This window comes from Thermobia domestica, chromosome 2 (genome assembly GCF_964235325.1).
Source record: "Thermobia domestica chromosome 2, izTheDome1.hap1.1, whole genome shotgun sequence".
Taxonomy (NCBI): domain Eukaryota; kingdom Metazoa; phylum Arthropoda; class Insecta; order Zygentoma; family Lepismatidae; genus Thermobia; species Thermobia domestica.
The window spans coordinates 9495960-9514413 of record NC_137455.1 but is presented as its reverse complement, the minus strand read 5'-3'; the positions used below and the strand labels follow the sequence as shown (position 1 = coordinate 9514413).

The 18454-nt window shown below is 35.0% G+C and overlaps 1 protein-coding gene across 1 annotated transcript in view; it reads right to left on the bottom strand.

The window, feature by feature from the left end:
• Nucleotides 1–17297, bottom strand: part of Dyb (Dystrobrevin) — a 351963-nt gene extending 334666 nt beyond the window's left edge. Inside the window, exon 1 of the mRNA XM_081738417.1 lies at nucleotides 17085–17297. The gene's annotated coding sequence lies outside the window, so the exon portion shown is untranslated. The remainder of the gene's footprint in view (nucleotides 1–17084) is intronic.
• Between the last annotated feature and the right edge of the window lie 1157 nt (nucleotides 17298–18454).

Genomic DNA, 18454 nt, shown 5'->3' with positions numbered 1-18454 from the left:
ATATCTGTCCTAATTATATTTAAAATAAATATTTGTTGTTGCAAACAGATTTCACGATGGTAATAGTTAGAGGTAATAAGCTGACCTTCCATTTGAACACTACATTCATAAATTGTTTAAATCAATTAGTTTAAGGTCACATGGACAGTACTAAAGCAAATGGTCAAATACCAACACGAAATGCTTGATTGTTGTCAAATACAAAAACTCAATTCTCCAACAGTAGTGAACACCCGTTTCATTTAGTTATCACAGTTTTAATATGAAAACTAGTTCTGTCTTTGCCAGAAACAGGTTTTCTTTTTAAATTTCTTAACAGACGCAGAAGGAAAATCAAGAATTAAAGAGCTAGTTGCACTGACATTGCAAACTTATATATTGAAATTGAAGCTCGATATTCAATTCTATAAAAAGGATTACGATCTTTCCTCTGCAGGTGTGTTTGCCTTATCTTTTACTAACATAATGGATCATAACATTTAAAGAAAAAATAGACACAACGATATTGTATTTGTAGTGTTTAGACCTTTCTGAATGCGAGTGCCCTTTCCTTCCCCTTCGTTGTTCATGAGGGGTAAGATACTTAAAATAGTGGCTTTTAAGATTTGATCTTTGTGGAGAAAGGGGACGCAAATACCTTTGCACGGGACGACAAATTGACTAGGACCGGCCCTGCTTCCACCTACGTATTGATACTAACTATTATTTATTTTCCTTAGTAACAATAAGGATACTCAAGAAACTCTTACTGTAGCTCTTTTCTTTTACTGTATCTCTTCGTAATAGGAAGTTACTTTATCCTTATTTTGGCTAACGCGCGGCCGCAGAGATTACAGCAAAAGAGAACATCACATGGCGTTCCTCTTTTATCGCATTAACCTACCAAGCGGTCCGTGCATCTCATACGAGCACCTGGGGAGCAATTTCATCTTTGAGCTGTTTCATAAATCATTCGTTTCTCCCCTTATTTTTGCTTATCTATTCCACCTATTCTACCCCTTCCCCTCATATCTAGATTATGTTTTCCATGTACATTTTAAGAATCGTAAACAAAGTGAACAAATAAAAATAATACAATGTTCTTTTCAAACTACTGCTTGCTTATATTGCAGCAACTTGCAGGAAGTATCTTCAAAGTATTTGAACAACAAAAATACGGAATTCCATTACATACGTCCGTACTGTTATCTCAACTTTTTTCCTTTCTTTTAGCTATTTGATACCAAAACCTCTTTAGTTACAAATAGCCACATGTGTGTACAGATATGAAATACTGAAGTTACTCAGAAGGAGGCCTGAAGCCTGAATCCTTCAGTAAGGGCCTCATTCTGCATTGGTCATTGCAAAATTTGCGGATTGTAACACAAAAGAAAAAACTTAAACAATTATAACTATTATGCCTATTATAGCAAACTATAACGCAAATTTTGAATCAAATAGCTACGGAATGAGATCCTAAGGCTACTGTATATTGACCAGAGAGGACACGACAGCCGAGGACAGGACGAGGTTCAGCACTGTGGACAATGCAATAAAGCATTGTACTGCATATTCACTACAGCACATGATAGAAAAAGACGTATCCAATAGTCAATGCACTCAAGTCTCTCCTTCCGCATCATCTCCTCCTTCCGTTTGTCTTGGCTTGACTGGCCTTCCTTTAGTCAATGTGCGGTCAGCCTAAGACTAACTTAGATTTCATCCTTTTACCCGAAATTTCTGTTGTCCACAGTATACCACGTAACGACTTCCTTGCAGCCTATGACGGTGATCAGCTCATTTAAATGAGAATTCTAAGTGGACGACTCCACTGGAACCGAATGCCAATTTCTGAGCGTGTGTAAATTGCAGGGCTATCTTTCACATTTAAAAAAATGCATTCTTTTCTCAGGATAGTAACTTTTATTCCTCACTATGACTATGAAAATAAAATCAGTACGCGTTTTACAAGTTTTTTATAGACAAAAACCACTGGACTCACTTTACAGAAGCTGATATGAATGGTGAACGTCCATAGTTAGAGACTAAAAATTAACTCAACTCAACGAAGATATCCACTGAACTGAACACCCTCTTTCAAGACTCGCAGCCACCACACGCGAGTCCTGCAGCGGTATTCGTAACTGAGAGGAAAGGCAAAGAACATGTAGATGAAAGGGTAATTACTGATTGATAAATGAAGCTACACTCTCCCCTCCAACCCTTCCTCGCGTTAAGGGCTGCTGATTGAAGCGGGATAAATTATGTTATTGAAAAACACGGTAACGTACGTAAAGGCCCGATAAAATAATAGCAAACTATCTGGAAAGGTTTGAGAACTCCTGTTGTGCAGCACATTACTGTACAGCACAAAAATATTTATTTATTCATTTAGTATTATTATTATTTTTGTAAGTTTGCCTCTATCCCCATCCAGCGTGTATATATCCCGGAACATAAATACAACATATACTGCGGAGGATATTTATTTTTATTTATTTACCGCAGTCGTTGCGAACCTTTTTCGATTGCCAACATACTTAGCTTGAGTGCCCACGGCATCGCGACACTTTTGTTTGATTTCTTCATTAATAATAATAATATAAATTGTAATAGTGTCAGCTTATAAGTTTCTATGAAGCAGTGACACGATTGAGTACTGACCACTGCTGCTGCCATTGGAGGCGTTGACTGGTATAGTGCCTTAAAATTCATTTTAACTAATTTTATATGCTTTACGATTTTTAACACCTTGCGTTTCAGTGACATCCATGTGGATATCATAAAATACTCCGTTACAGAATACCAGTGACATCCATGTAGATATCATAAAATACTTCGTTGCAGAATACCAGTGACATCCATGGCGATGTCATAAAATACTCCGTTGCAGAATACCAGTAACATCCATGTGGATATCATAAAATACTCCGTTGCAGAATACCAGTGACATCCATGTGGATATCATAAAATACTCCGTTGCAGAATACCAGTGACATCCATGTAGATATCATAAAATACTCCGTTGCAGAATACCAGTGACATCCATGTAGATATCATAAAATACTCCGTTGCAGAATACCAGTTACATCCATGGGGATGTCATACATACTCCGTTGCAGAATACCACTGACATCCATGTGGATATCATAAAATACTCCGTTGCAAAATACCAGTGACATCCATAGGAAAGTCATGAAAACTTATCCTGTATTAAGGATCATATTAATCCTGGAGATGATGAAAATTTTTAGTGGATGCAAGGCACGAGTTAGTTCTACTATTTCTCCTTAGGTGACAGCACATTACTGACAGAAAAGAAAAAAATGTGTTGTCTCAGTAGATAGCAGAAGCAGACCTAAGGGAGCATTCAATTTCGACACATGTGTTTATTTGTTCTGACGATAAACAATTAGCAAATTTGAGGTCGTATTTCGAAATCACAAAAAAAAAGTCTTTGATCTCAGTTAGTGTTGCCAACCACAAGCACCATCAAAATCCCTTGAGAACATCAAAAGTTCCCTTTTGCAGTCCAAATGTTCCACATTATGAGTAATGAGAATACTCTCCTCATGCGTGCACAATAACTATGCCCTATATAGCGGCTAGACAGTGTTTTAACAATAAGTGAAAACCTAGTATTACAACACGCACATAGGAAAATAATACATGAAACGCAAAAGGTTAAAGTTAAAAGATCGAGATACACTCTATGGCAGTAGGTTTCCAACCTTTTTCGATTGACGACATATTACACTGAACGCCAAGAATATCACGACAAATTTACTTCATTTTTTTATTACCAATAATATAAATTACAGTAGTGTAAGACTGTAATTTTGTATGAAGTAATGGCTCCATTTATGATAGTAGTTAGCGTTGTTGCTGACTGCTACAGTTTATTCCAAAATTGATTAGTAAATGTTTCATGATTTTCAAATTCTAAAATTTCACAACCCACCGTATGAGACTGCGTAACATATCTATGGTACTGCGAAACGCATTAATGTGTAGCCACACACTATTGGGAACCACTCATTTGTTATATCTTTACATTTTGAGTGAATTTGATAAAATTAAACAAATGGGCTAAAAATGAACGATTGACCTGTACAGTAATGCAGTGGTTCACAAACTTCTTTATCCGATAACCCTTTACCAAGCGCCTACAACATTGCACGCAATACACTTATTTAATTTTTTTATTAACATAATATCAATTATAATATTTAGTGGCGTATTGAGAGTTTCATCATCAAGGGGCTCCAAGCACTCAATCTCAAATTGTTTCAGAGCATGTCATTTTCTGTAAATATCTCTAAAGAAAAATCCTGACAGACTGATCAACGACCAGGCCAAACTGCTCAACCAAGAAACTTGCAATTCTGACAAGGCATACGATTTGTGCTGTAAGATGCCAAAAAGGAAGGATTTCTCGAAATTCAACAGAGAAGGAGGGAAATGGGCGTGGCAATTATTACGACAAAATGTCCACATTTCCGAAGCCCTGAAGGGTAGAAATATGAAATTTGTATATGGACTTCTCATAACTAGACAAGTGTTTCACCGTTTTTTGGCACTCCCCCTAGAAAGGAAGTAAAAAGGCGGAAGGAAAGAAGGGTGAGAACGGGTCACGGGAACACATTATCAAAACCCGCAACACTATACCAAACGGAGGTGGTTAAAATTTATTACCACTTCACGCGTCAATACTGATTTCAGTACACCGAAAGTGGTAAGAGATATCGAAAAGATTTTTTTTTTCAATCGATTCAGCGTCCCAAGAGTATGTTCTATCTCCTCCCTTAACCATCTATTCCAACCAGAAGTGGTTCAAATTAACGATTTCCGGTTTCAACATTTATTGCCATAGCATAAAACAGTACGCAACAACGAGTACACCTAATAGCTTTTTGATATGGATTCAGTCAGCGTCCGAGGGAACAGATTCCACCTTTGATTTTATTACTCTACTAGCAGAATGTCCGTTCATCGCACGGGGAGAATACGAGATGTGTTCAAAAAGTATCGAACCTTACTTTTTCCCACGTAAACCAATGAAGCGAGGGAGACTATATTCAGTGTAGATGTAGAGGGGACACTTATGAATTTTTTCCCCGCCCGCAAAAAGCGTCAGTGGTTCGCAGTCGGCCAACGAGTGAAGACGTGTAGTGAGCGGTCGTAGAATTTCAGTTTTTTTGTAAAATGACAAAAAAAAAAAAAAAAAAAACTTGAGCAAATCTTTCCAAAAGATTGGCGATACCCAAGCGGAAACCATTCAATGGGATCGGCACAATCAATCGTGAACGAGAATTTGGACATGAGGAGAGTGTCCGCGAAATTTAATTCTGACTTTCATCGCCAAGTACAACATTCCTTCGTGTCGTCAGGCACCGAACTCACCCGATATGGCTCCGTGTGACTTTTGGTTATTTCCCAAGCTGAAAATGACACTAAAAGGGACACAACTTGAGTGAAGAGAAGACATCATGCGAAATGCGACAGCACGGTCGGCCATCGCTCCAAAAGCTGCGTTTCAGAAGTGTTTCCAACAATGGCGGGAGCTCCGGGAGACTACTTTGAAGGAGAATAGTGTTTCGGATTTCCAAATCAATAAATGTATTTTTGCCAACCAAAGGTTCGATAGTTTTCGACCACACCTCGTACCTTTCATTTTTGACATAAAGGGCACCAAAACTGTGACCAATCAACTTACAGACCCCAAAAAACTATGAATTCGAGACTAATATCGGACATTTTCAATTATTTTTAGTTGTCACCATTCTCCCCTTAGGAGTGCTAATGGGGGCTAAATTTGGATTTAACCTGCGTCGGAAGTGTCACTGTTCATCTCAACGACCCCGAAAACTATGGATTCGACACTAATATCGGTCGTTTTCGATATTTTTTTATATATCCTCCTCCCTCCACCCCTAACTGGTACCGTCAAAGTGAAATGATAAAAAAAAAAAAAAAATCCAGGCCTGAACCTCGTCTATACTGAAAATTTGATCCAAATCGGTCGGGTAGTTCACAAGTAATGAGGTCACAAATATAGTTACTTTCATTTATATATATATATATATATATATACAGTGGTCGAAGTGAAACGGTATGCGGTGGTATGCCATACCACCTCTGGTTTTTCACTGATCAAGACAATATTTAAATAGCCGGTATATTGAGTCAAAATCATAATAAAACATACCTCCTCTGCTTTTTTTCCACTTCGAACACTATATATATATATATATATATATATATATATATATATATATATATATATATATATATATATATATATATATATATATATATATATATATTGCAACCAGAAGTTATAGATGTATTACTTTAAGTTGAGTATTGAATTCGCATAGTTCGGATGTCTAACGTAGTTTCACACTATGAAACGGAACTCAGTTGTTTATTATATATATAATATTCAAGAATTCTCCGCAGCTTTAGAACATTCCTGACAAGAGAAATGAATGGAATTCTTACGCCGTTATAACATTGAACGAGATATTCAAGACAATTTATACATAACAATGCACTTAGTCTCTTACTCTCGCTTTTTTTTTTTTTTTCTTAATTTATGTGAAGAACGTAGAAAATGTCACTTGGAATGGTTAAGCTCACATTACTTCTAAATACTACATAAGATTAATCCAAATTCAATAATTAATTATAGAGAAGTGTGTCTTATTTCAATAGGTATTCAAAGCTGATTGCCGTTAACTAGTTTTGAAAAAGAATTCTAGATCGATATGGTTTAAGGTCATCATAATTAAGTCTGAGATATATATATATATTTAATTATCAGTTATCAGTTATGCATCGCCCGTGAGCTTTATCTGAATTTGTGGAGCAGAAAGACAAAAATGTTATAAGACTCACAATATTTCGCAGGTTCTCAGATGTATTAATTTAAAACACTATAAAATAATTCTCTTTTGTGTGAATGTGCGACCTCCGTATATTTATATCTTATAATACTTTCCATAAGCAGAAGCTTTGCTTTGTATATAATTAAATACAAACTTATTATTTGCTGAGCAAAACAATATATTTACTTAAAAAAAAACTAAATACTTGTGACAGTTTCGCCAACTAACTTTTTGGCTTCATCAGACACTATGATATACAGGAGTAATGTACAATCTTGTATACAAACAACCGCTGAGATATCTTGCTTCTGATTGACAACATGACATCTTTTCAGTTGATTTTGCGGTATTTTAAGAACTCTAAGGACGATTTTTTTTTCTTTTTTTTTTTTTTAATTAGCGTGTTACCCAGGATGGAAGTTTGTTCCACTACTTGGATACTAACAAGGTACATTCGCGAAGTGTCCCCTCGGGATTCGTCTAAAATTGATTTAAATACAAAGTTCTCCGCGGCCCAAAGTGTATTGTACTAATTTTAGCGGCCCATATGGGTAATTTGCATTTTTATGAGCCTTCATATACAAGGAATTCAATCATACACTACTATAACGCTCGGTCACAAAATTGCTTTTAGTTTCTTTAGATGTAACTGAACATGAATGTGGACATATGCAAAACAAATTGGATAAAGTACTGCTTCTCTGACACGTGTTATCCACACCAGCCACCATCTTGGATCCGCCATATTGGATTCACCTTTCGGTTTTTCAAATGGAAATAGGTGCAAGTGATAGATCAAATTCATGCAAACTTTTCTCGGAAATTCATTGTAGTGAGTTTTACGGTAGCTTGCACCATTTGCAAGTTATTGCATGTTAAATGTGAGACACTTCACATATTCAACCATTAAAAAGTTGTGCAGGGACCCGTTTGTATATGTGATCTTTTACGTGATTTATTGTTGACGAAATATTTTCTGAACGTACATACATACAGACACACAGACGTAAATAGGATATAGTAGATCTTCACCAAAATCTGGTTGTATCTAGATTTACATTAGGCATTTTGTTCATAATACAATACTTCCTTGTTATACGTAGTATAACATGGAAGTAATAACAATCACTCACAGAAAGATTATGACACCAATGTTGTAGAGAGTTTGTTTATACCTACAGTACTTTTCCAGTTAGAAATCGTTTGACTTGTGAACATCAAAAACGTAAGCGTAACTGATATTAGTCGGCAATGTCTATTCACGAAGTGCCTAGAGGGATTTAACATGTAATATCTCGCAAATGGTACAAGCTACCGTAAAACTCACTACACCAATGAACTTACGAGAAAATTTGATATGAATTTGATGTATCACAAGCACCTACTCCCATTTGAAAAAAAAAAAAAATTGAATCCAATATGGCGTCCGGTGTGGATAACACATGTCAGAGAAGCAGAACTTGATCCAATTTGTTTCGCAAATGCCCACATTCATATTCAGTTACATCTAAAGAAACTAAAAGCAATTTTGTGACCGAGCGTTATAGTAGTGTATGATTGAATTCCGAGTATATGAAGGCTCATAAATATGTAAATTACCCATATGGGCCGCTAAAATTAGTACAATACACATTGAGCCATGGAGAACTTTGCATTTAAATCAGTTTTACATGAATCCCGAGGGGACACTTCGCGAATGTACCTTGTAAGACCAATAGAAATCATGCGAATGGCGCCACTCAGGATCTCCAAGGCCAAAGAAATTTAAAGGACAGCGGCCCGTAGTTTAAGTGCTTGCCTCAATATAGTCTGAGATAAGAATGGTGTTTAGTTACCAAAGTATCTTCTAAACGAACAAAACATAACATCAGAGTATTACAGCACTCTTCCGAATAAGTTAAGGAGACTATTAAAGAAAAGCCCCGGAGAAAGTTGAGAAAAGGTAGTATTTTGCAAGACAATGCTTCTGTTCGTAAGACTGGAAGAACAATGAATTTTCTGAAGGACTTAGGGTTTCACTGCACTGACTACCAACCTTCTTCGACAGACCTTGCGCCTTCTGATTATTATCTCCTTCCTAGGCAAAAGCAATTCTGAAAGGACAGAAATTTAGCAGTAATAACGAGGTTACAGCAGCTGCAGAACAGTTTTTTTTTTTTTTTTTTCAGACCAAGAGAAATCATTTTTCTGGGAATTCGAAAACTATTGAACCGATTTGGAGCTAATTCTGAATAATTTGATATCCAATAACTCTTTTATGACTGCAAAATATGATTGTCCTTCAGACCCTTATAAATAGCATGTGATCATATTCTTTTAATCCATGGAGCTGACCAATAGCCTGGTGTGAAGAAAATGAGTAATTTCTTTTCGAAGAATTATTCTCTTATGCATTATTTACTGTTTAATTGTCTCATTCATCCGTTAATTTTGGTAACTAATTACGGTAAAACGAATGATCCTTACATTTTAAAGATATTTGTGATACCACTGGCTTTGGTAAAATACATTTCGGTGACCTCACTATTCCTATAAATACAGCTGTCCGCTGTAACAAGCTGAAATTTACTCATTTAAAAAAAAAAAAAAAAATCATTACTATTTTGCTCAATATTTCGTAAAATAAACTGCTATTATTTTTAAACTAGACTGATTATATTATTCTACTTACAGATTCGTGTAATTCCTGGATTTTCTTTAAACTTTTAGGGGGGAGCGGTGGCTCAGTGGTAGAGCGTTCACCTCCGGTGCTTGGGGTCCCTGGTTCGATACCAGCTCGCGCCGTGTGGACTTTGTGGTGGACAAACATCGTGCTCGTGGGTTTTCTCGAGGTTCTCCCGTTTCCTCCCACTTTCTTCATTCCACCATTTCATTCATTTATCATCACCGTCTCCTTTAGCCTAACCGGCATAACCGTGGGACGTAAAACTGAAAGATTTCATTTCATTTTCTTTAAACTTTCAAGCTTTCGACTCTCCCCTAGAGTCTTGGTCACGGAGGTTAAAAACAGGAAGAGAAAGAACAGAAACATCCAGGAATAAAAATGGAACGGACTTACCAAAGGAAGAGCTGCCTCATTTTCACCTGGAGACCACTGACGTACTTCACGTGTTTCCGTACAATACAGCTCTTCCCTTGGCAAGTCCGTTCCATTTTTATTCCTTGATATTTCTGTTCTTTTTCTTCCTGTTTTTAACCTCTGTGACCAAGACTCCAGGGGAGAGTCAAAAACTTGGAAGTTTAAAGAATAACTAGGAATTACAAGAATCTGTAAGCATAATAATAGCTAGCATTTCTGACTGTGGTTTTGCATCGTCTAGACCAGCCTTTCCCAACCTGGGGTCCGCAAGTCAATCGGAGAAAGGCACCACACGGTGATGAGAAATACACCACCATTTTAAGTTAAATGATCGAATTTCTTATCTGAAGAATAAGTGCAGGAATATACTTGATGTTGAGGCGGATATTCGCTTGAAAGTTTTTTTTTTCGTTTGATCCTGACATTTTCAAGTTAGTGGCTGAAAGACACCAACCATCACATTAACTGAAGTTGTGTACCTCGGTGGGTCATACGCTTATCATGTTAACTTGTTTAAATTAATACATTTTATTTTTATTTTCAGAAAAGTAGTCTTTTTCTATATCTGATGGGTAGGCTTTGTGGTTTAGTCTTGTTTACGTACTGGATTTATTTATATATTTGCAATATTTTAGTCAGAATTACCGGCCCCGAGACCACCCGATTACGAAGTAGGCATCGTACCATTCGAACACCCATTATAGCATTCAATTTGTAAATAGAGTCACAATGTAAATTACATATATTGCATTGAATTACAGAGTTATCGAGACTTCTTTTAACCTTCTATTTCGATTTTTTGTGACTACGATCAAAACACGGAAATGATTCTTTCTGACTGGGAAGCATCTACACCTGCCCATTTTCGTCGTGACAACGGATAATTAAATTGCATATCAGTAAATTGCTTATCATATCATAAAGTGCATATCAGTTTTATATGCTTCTTCCATTTATTTAAACGACTGTAATTCAATTTTCTAAACATGAGATACTCATAATGACCATTCAAGAGCGGACGTATATTTATTAAAATATAAGAAATATTTCCGAGTATTGTACACCTAATTACCTAGAAACCTATATACTATAACAACTTACAGCTTTAATTTGTTGATGCCAAAAGCAAGCACCAACTCTCAGACCATGCTACGTAAGGATATGAAACGCCTAATAAGTCTTCTTTTGAATCTGTGTCCCAGTCCAAACGCCTTTTCTTTCATTTACGTATATTCTCTTTGTTATAAAATTCACTGTTTCTATCTAAGAATCTTTCATAAATAATAAGCAATATTTATTAAAAAGGATAAATTCTATTATTCAACAACACATTTGAAATATTACAAAGCAGGTACTTTTCTTACAAGCGGAACATATTATTGATTCTAATGACGAAACCGTCGTAAAATTACGAAATTTCCGGTAATAACGTAACATAAAAGTGATGGCAATACATTAAAATATCTGCGACAGTTGGAAATCTTAAATTACACTTTTACTGCGTTTCATGAACGCCTATTCTTTATGAAGCAAAAGTACATCATTTGATGAATCTATACACTGACATACTTTACTTGTATACACATTTCAATGCACTGCTTCTTGGGTTTTTAAAGATTAAACGTGAAACTGTTATCTAAGTTACCAGGATTTCTGAGTTTGTTATTTTAAAAAGTTTATAAAAGAAACTAAATAAACAATAAAGTGATTCTGTGGTAGTACTTTAGTCAATTTAAAACAATGTCTTAACAAAATTGACATTTACAATAAATACTAATGAAAGTTCTAACTCATATCTTGACTTCTACGGCGATATTATACAATCGAAAAAAAAACAAATGACTGTTCAATTGGCAAGAAACTGGAAGTCGAAATGACATAAGACATGTCTCTACTTGTGTGCCTTTACTAACTCTATGATCCGATCCTTATGGTTGCCAGATCTACGTGTATCGCCGGAGTTCCTGTGTTTGAATACATTCTAAGGGCCAACGAATTAAATCTACGGGTTTAAATAATAAATTATCTATATATTAAAATGCTAGAAGAGTTTATGTTTGTGTCAATCATTTCGACAGTGAGTTCTCGGGAATCATAGGCACTACAGAGATGCCGTTTTCACTGATCGATTGTAAATTTTGTGTAGATAGATTGTTCAGTTCTTATTGAATATTTAAAAATGGCCGTTATTTCTTTATTATATTTTTAGAAATACACTGGAAGTGTTGAAATATTTTTTTTAAAAAAAGCATCGTACCCTATGAGTTATACATTCCAACACCACATAGTTGTTTACAGGAGTTGTATATCTTTCAGGAGTTTGTTTCATAGCCAAATGATAATAAAAACCGAAGAATAACCAGTTCTCCAGTGTAAGATGAATCTTTATTGTTTGGAGTGTTTTCCCCAGCGAACACCATATACCACTGACATTATAATTAATGTATATATAATGTATTTGCTTATTACATACGGCATCCAAGAAGAAAGAAAAACACTGATCATACATGAATTAGAAACCGAAAGTAGGCTGAAATCTTGCAAACGATGCGAGATATTGAAAAAAAAAAAAATAATCGAAAAAATCTCCCCTTCATGGGACCCCTTGTCGATGTTTATCAAGACGTCCTTCACCTGTGTCTGTAAAAGGATATGTACAGATGTTGTGATTAATGATAAGGAGATTGATGCTCATATGTGAATGATGCGCTGTGTAGTATGCGTAGGTTCAGCTAGTATATTATCATTTAGTATACTTTATTTAGTTGTTGTTAGTTACGTACAAGAATTTTATTTTTATTGTAACAAAAGGCTAGATTTAAATTCTTTTCATTGTTGTACCTGTACAATTGCGCGGCAACAACACTGTTTTCACAGCACACAGATGGGGATATTTCGATGGAAATGAACTTAACAATGAATTCTCGGTTATCAAATATATAATATTAACACTTCATATTTGTTGTAAGTTATGGAGTGCGTTTTCCGAGAAAGGATATCCACCGAACTTGACCAAACTAATGCAGTATATCCTCGCTATATTAGTCAGTAATGCACACGTCGAACGAGTGTTTAGTGCAATGAAAGCTTATATTCAGATGGTAAAAATTCAACAGAGCTTCTAATGGTAGAAATTGTGTTCAGTTGAAATTGAACAATCAAAATTTCAACAAAACGACTCTTGAAAATAGGGCCCTTTGCAGCAGCAACAGGCTTCCAAAGATGTGAATAATAAGGTAGGTATCCATAATCGAGCACCAAGGTTAAAGGATGTGAGACCTACCGCTTTAAGTGGAATCTGAACCACTATTTGAGAGCACTGGAAATCGAACTCGGAGTCATGCGCATCGTAATTATCATACGGTTAGAATTCAGCTCGGTTTTGGCTGCGGGCCTATCACTTCGAATCGGAAGAAAACGTAGGTATACATACACTAAACTTCGAAACGGTAGCCAGCAATAGTGCTGTGGCTCAGCTCCTCACCCCGTGGGGTCCATGGTTCGATCCCAGTTCACGTCGACTTTGTTGTGAACAAACAACGTGTGTGGGAGTTTTCTCGGGGTTGTTCCTTTTCCTCACACTTTCTTGCTCCAAACATTTCATACATTACCATCATCAGTCTCCTTTAATCTTTGTGCTTAATCGCGGAACGTTAAATTAAACAAACAAACAGAAAAAACCTTTGAAACGAACTGACTAAATTTAAGTCAGATTTGTTTGGTGTTTAGAAAAACATATCTATGCATTGGTAGTGTGTACGTGTGTTATCAATTTTGGACTTTGTTCCGCTGAGTCACTGATCAGGCGCGTCAGTGACGGTGAGTATGAGGGTAAGCGAAAATGGGAAAAATCTATAAATGTCCATTACCTACACATCAGTATTATCAAATGAAATAACAAATTTCTTCCCGGGAATGACATGGTGCTAGCTACATGCTACTTACACATCTTTTCTATATATTGAACACTTTAATATTACAAAAAATTACATTTACATAATTCTCCTCAAACCATGTATACTTTAGAAATTGTTCTACCAATGCATTTCTCCTGTAAGTTTTGACTCCCTTTTGCGGAACAATCCTTCAATTTTTGCTGAGAATTGTGTATTCGATTGATTTTAAAAGCATTATTTCTGGTTTTGTTTAGGGGAGGGTAGCAACAATATCCATAAAGTCACAAGTAGATTTTCACGTTTATAAATAAAATAAAATAATAAAAAAAAAAAAAACTAGCTGAACCTGCGCTCTTTACACAACATATCATTCACATATGAGCATAAATCTCCCTCGTCATTCCTCACAACATCTGTACATGTTCATTTATATAGATACAAATGAAAGACGTCTTGATAAAAAAAAAAAGGGGGGGGATACCATAAAGGGAATACTATATTCTCAATAATTTGCATCGTTTGCAACATTAGAGCCCACTTCCGGTTGGAGTTTTTAATTCATGTTTGATCAGTGTTTCCTTTCTTCTTGCATGCAGTATGTAATAAGCAAATATATTACACACAAAATTAATTATAATGTCACTGATATATGGTGTTCATTGGGCAAAATACTCTAAACAACAAAGATTCGTCTTAGACTGGAGAATTAGTTATCCTTCATTTTTCGCTACCATTTGGCCATAAAACAAACGTCTGAGAGATATACAACCTCTGTATACAAATACGTGGTGTTGGAATGTATAACTCGTTGGATATGATGCTTTACTTTTTTAAAATCTCCAAACGTCCAGTGTACCTTCAAAAAATGTAATAAAGAAATAACGGCCATGTTTTGCTTTTTCTTTTTTCTTTTTTTTTAATATTCAATTAGAACTGAACAATCTACACAGAATTTGCAATCGATCAGTGAAAACGGAATCTTTCTAGAGCTTGTAGTTTCCGAGATGTCAATGTCAACAGAATTGGCCAGAAACATATTAATGTCCACAAACATATAAATCTAGAATTTTAATATAAAGATATGTTACTATACCAATCTATGTTGTGTGTGCAGAATAGTCCGTCATAAAAATTATAATTTTAGATGAAAATGAGTGATTGCGCATGAAATTGTCTACGATATTAATTTCCATTGTCATAGGATTTCTGCACAATGCAGAAAACCAGTATTTTATGTTTACTAGTGTACAACCATTAACAAGGGCTACACCAAGGTATGTCAAATACACAGCCCGTAGCCAGCCCATAAATGTAAGGGGCCCAGGAGAAGTTAGAAGGGGCGATCCAACCATATTATAGTTCATCACCATACTAGAGTTCATTTGAAAGCCTACCGTAAAAATTTTAGGGAGTCAAGTAAAAATTTAGGGGGACCCGGCCCCCTAGCTCCCTTGTGGATACGAGCCGGCAAATACGACTGTGTAATATACTAATTTCCACCAGCACAGTATTTCTACAAGACGTAGGAAACACATATTCTATATTTTCAAATATATAGTTACTAGTATGAAGCCGTGTGTTCTAACCTATGTGATTTTTTGGTCAATGTTCCGTTAAGTGGGTCCAGCGTCTTTGACACCATTTCTTTCTATTGATTTTCGTTTGATTGCATGATATAACGTTATATTCGGTTCTATTAGGTTAGGTTAGATTAGCTTAAGAGGTTCAGTGTAGTTTTGGACCCCCTTAACGGAACATGGACCTTTTTTTTTTTTTTTTTGGCACTGTCTTTGTTTATGTGCATACCTTTCGTCGCTGACGTGCTTGCTTCCTACGGACGCATCCTGCTGCGCTCCTGTCCTGACTCAGTTAGATAGATTTGTTGCGTTTAGTGGGCACCAAGCACAAGTTGGTTATTTTTTGCAGTCAATTTTAAAGCATACATCAGGACGCGTATTTATACTCGTAAAGAAATCCACACGTATATTATCAATCTAAACCTAATTATTTTAGCATATGTTTGAGTAATAACAGTCCAAAACGTCTTAAGGAATAATTTAAAGGAAGGAATGTGAAAATAAAGTGTATTTTGAATTTGGCAAATTATTCTGAACTTGCATTGTTAATTAGCCAAACTGTACGTATCAGACTCGGGAGAAGGAGAGGAATTACCCCATAAAATGACGCCCCTGATTATCCTATTGAAATACAAGAAGTTATTCAGTACGGGACAAGAGTACCTCCATACATTCGACATTCATTCAATACTATCTATTTTCAACCATGTTGTGAAATATACTTCAATGTAAATAAATATTAAATATATTTGAATGTAAAGGAAATAAAGAAAATAAACAAGAATTCTAGGAATGATTTTTAAAAAATGAGTCAAAATATTGCAATATTGGCAAAGAATCTTAGGAATGATCAAAAAATGCATCAAAAGGATTGCAATCTTAGCACGAAATAAGCACGTCATACTGACAGTGAGTTAAGTGTTAGTTTGGATTTGGCTACACTATATGTAGTTCTCCAGATATAAGGCCTACAAGAAAATTTTTGCCTGAAATATACTGGATCTTTTGATCCAATGACAGTTAAATCAAGGAAAATGCACTTCCGAAGAAGAGGTAATATATCTTTATTCATTTTTAAATTTAATATTATTGAAAAGTTGAAAATGTGGTTACAGGATTACCTTATTCTTGGTAATATTTTATTATTATTATTAATCATTTCTTTCTGTATAATCAATTAATTTAATTCTTGAGCAGTTTACATTTAATTTACTTTTAATCCTGTATAGAAAGGCGAAATTCTTCAGTTTCATGTTTTAAAACTAATGTTATTTTTCTCCTAGTATGACTAAATGCTTAAAATACAAACATATTTACACTTTGCTTCAGAGGTTTTATTCAATATTTCTTATTAGTTCATTAAATTTATAGATTGGTTTGCAAAGCATATAAAACAATATTCTGGTGACGATTAGTCTTAAAACTTACAATGAATTCGCAAAACAGTGACATGTATTTTATTTACAAAAAATTACTTATTAGATTTACATGAAATATGAAGATAAAAAAAAACATATTACTATTTTATTTATTTTGACTGTCTTATCAAAATCCTTACACACCCCTTCTTCGAAGATTCACTTCCAATATTATTTTGTAAATATTATCAGTGAAACTTACATGCTAGAATATTGGGTTGTTTTTAAAAATTTGCAATACTTACCACGAATTAATAATTTGAACTTCACTATGCACTATACTTGTTAGTATTGTTTCAAAATAACACGTACTATTACAAAGTCAATAAACAAACACGTCCCCTAAAGAAGGTGGTTGCATTTGTAGTTCATATGTTCTCCAACAGAGGGCAGAAAGTGATAGAACTGTGAACAAAACAGTGCGAAGTTGCGCTACAAACAGACAGATCCTTCACTTTCCCCTTTTCTCACAGTTATGGACAGACGAAAGAGACATTGCTGTCAAAATCGGTTTTCGGAAAAAAAAAAAAAAAGAAAAAAGAAAGAAAGAAAGAAAGAAAGAAAAAGAAAACCGGCTTTTGAAAAAAGTGAAATTTCATAAAACCAAAATGTCGGTTTTGAAAACCGCTTTTGCGGATGTCACAAAAATTCGACAGCACTAATACTGAAAAGCTAGGCCAGCGTTTCCCAACCTTTTTCAACTTGCGGCACACTACAGGTGTAACTTGAATTCTCGCGGCACACCCATATATACAGAGAAGAAAGCTCGATCACTGATTTTCCCCCGTGCTAAATCATTATACTTATTTTTCATTCTAATTTTAAAATAGAAAACAATAGCAATGAAATATAGGACTCGGGTTTTTAAAAATCCACTTTCTCTTTCGAAAGCTGTATCTAACCTCTAACTAAAAGAGAAGATCACTAAATAACGAACAAAAAAACGAATCTCCTCTACTTTTAAAACACAAATGTAGGTAATTTGTATGCATGCTTGCTTTGTTGAATTTATTGAAAGATATGTTAAAATTTCAAGTTACGAAATAGTCTGCAACAATAAAGTAATAATGGTCATGACAATGATAAATACGTTTTTCAACATTAAAAATGTACAGAAAAGTAACACAGTATGAAATTTAAAATTTTAGATTTATAGTAGAGGTTCATAGTAATGTGAAATATAAATACAGTGAAACCTGTCTTTAGCGGAATCGAGTGGGACTTGCAAAAATTTCCGTTAAAGTCAGGTTTCCGCTTAGTGGAGGTAGACCTTTTTTTAATACATGCTTATAAAGGGGTATACTGAGAAAATATATTGCTGTACGTACATTGTTCGATTACAGTACTTCTTTCTTCTACGAATAAATACACAAAAAAATTAAAATGAATACAAAATATACTATGCACACGTTTTCTTTATTTTTCTAATAGCCAAGCAGGGTTTTCTGTGTACATTGATGCTTGGCTGCTTGACTTTCCGCATACACTTTAGCCTGAGAAATTATACTAAGTGAATCAGAATCATTTTTCCGTAAGGCAATTTTTTCAGTTTCTTTAAACTTCTGAGAGCATCTTGATATGTATTTATTCTACACTCTTCTTCGAACTCGTAATC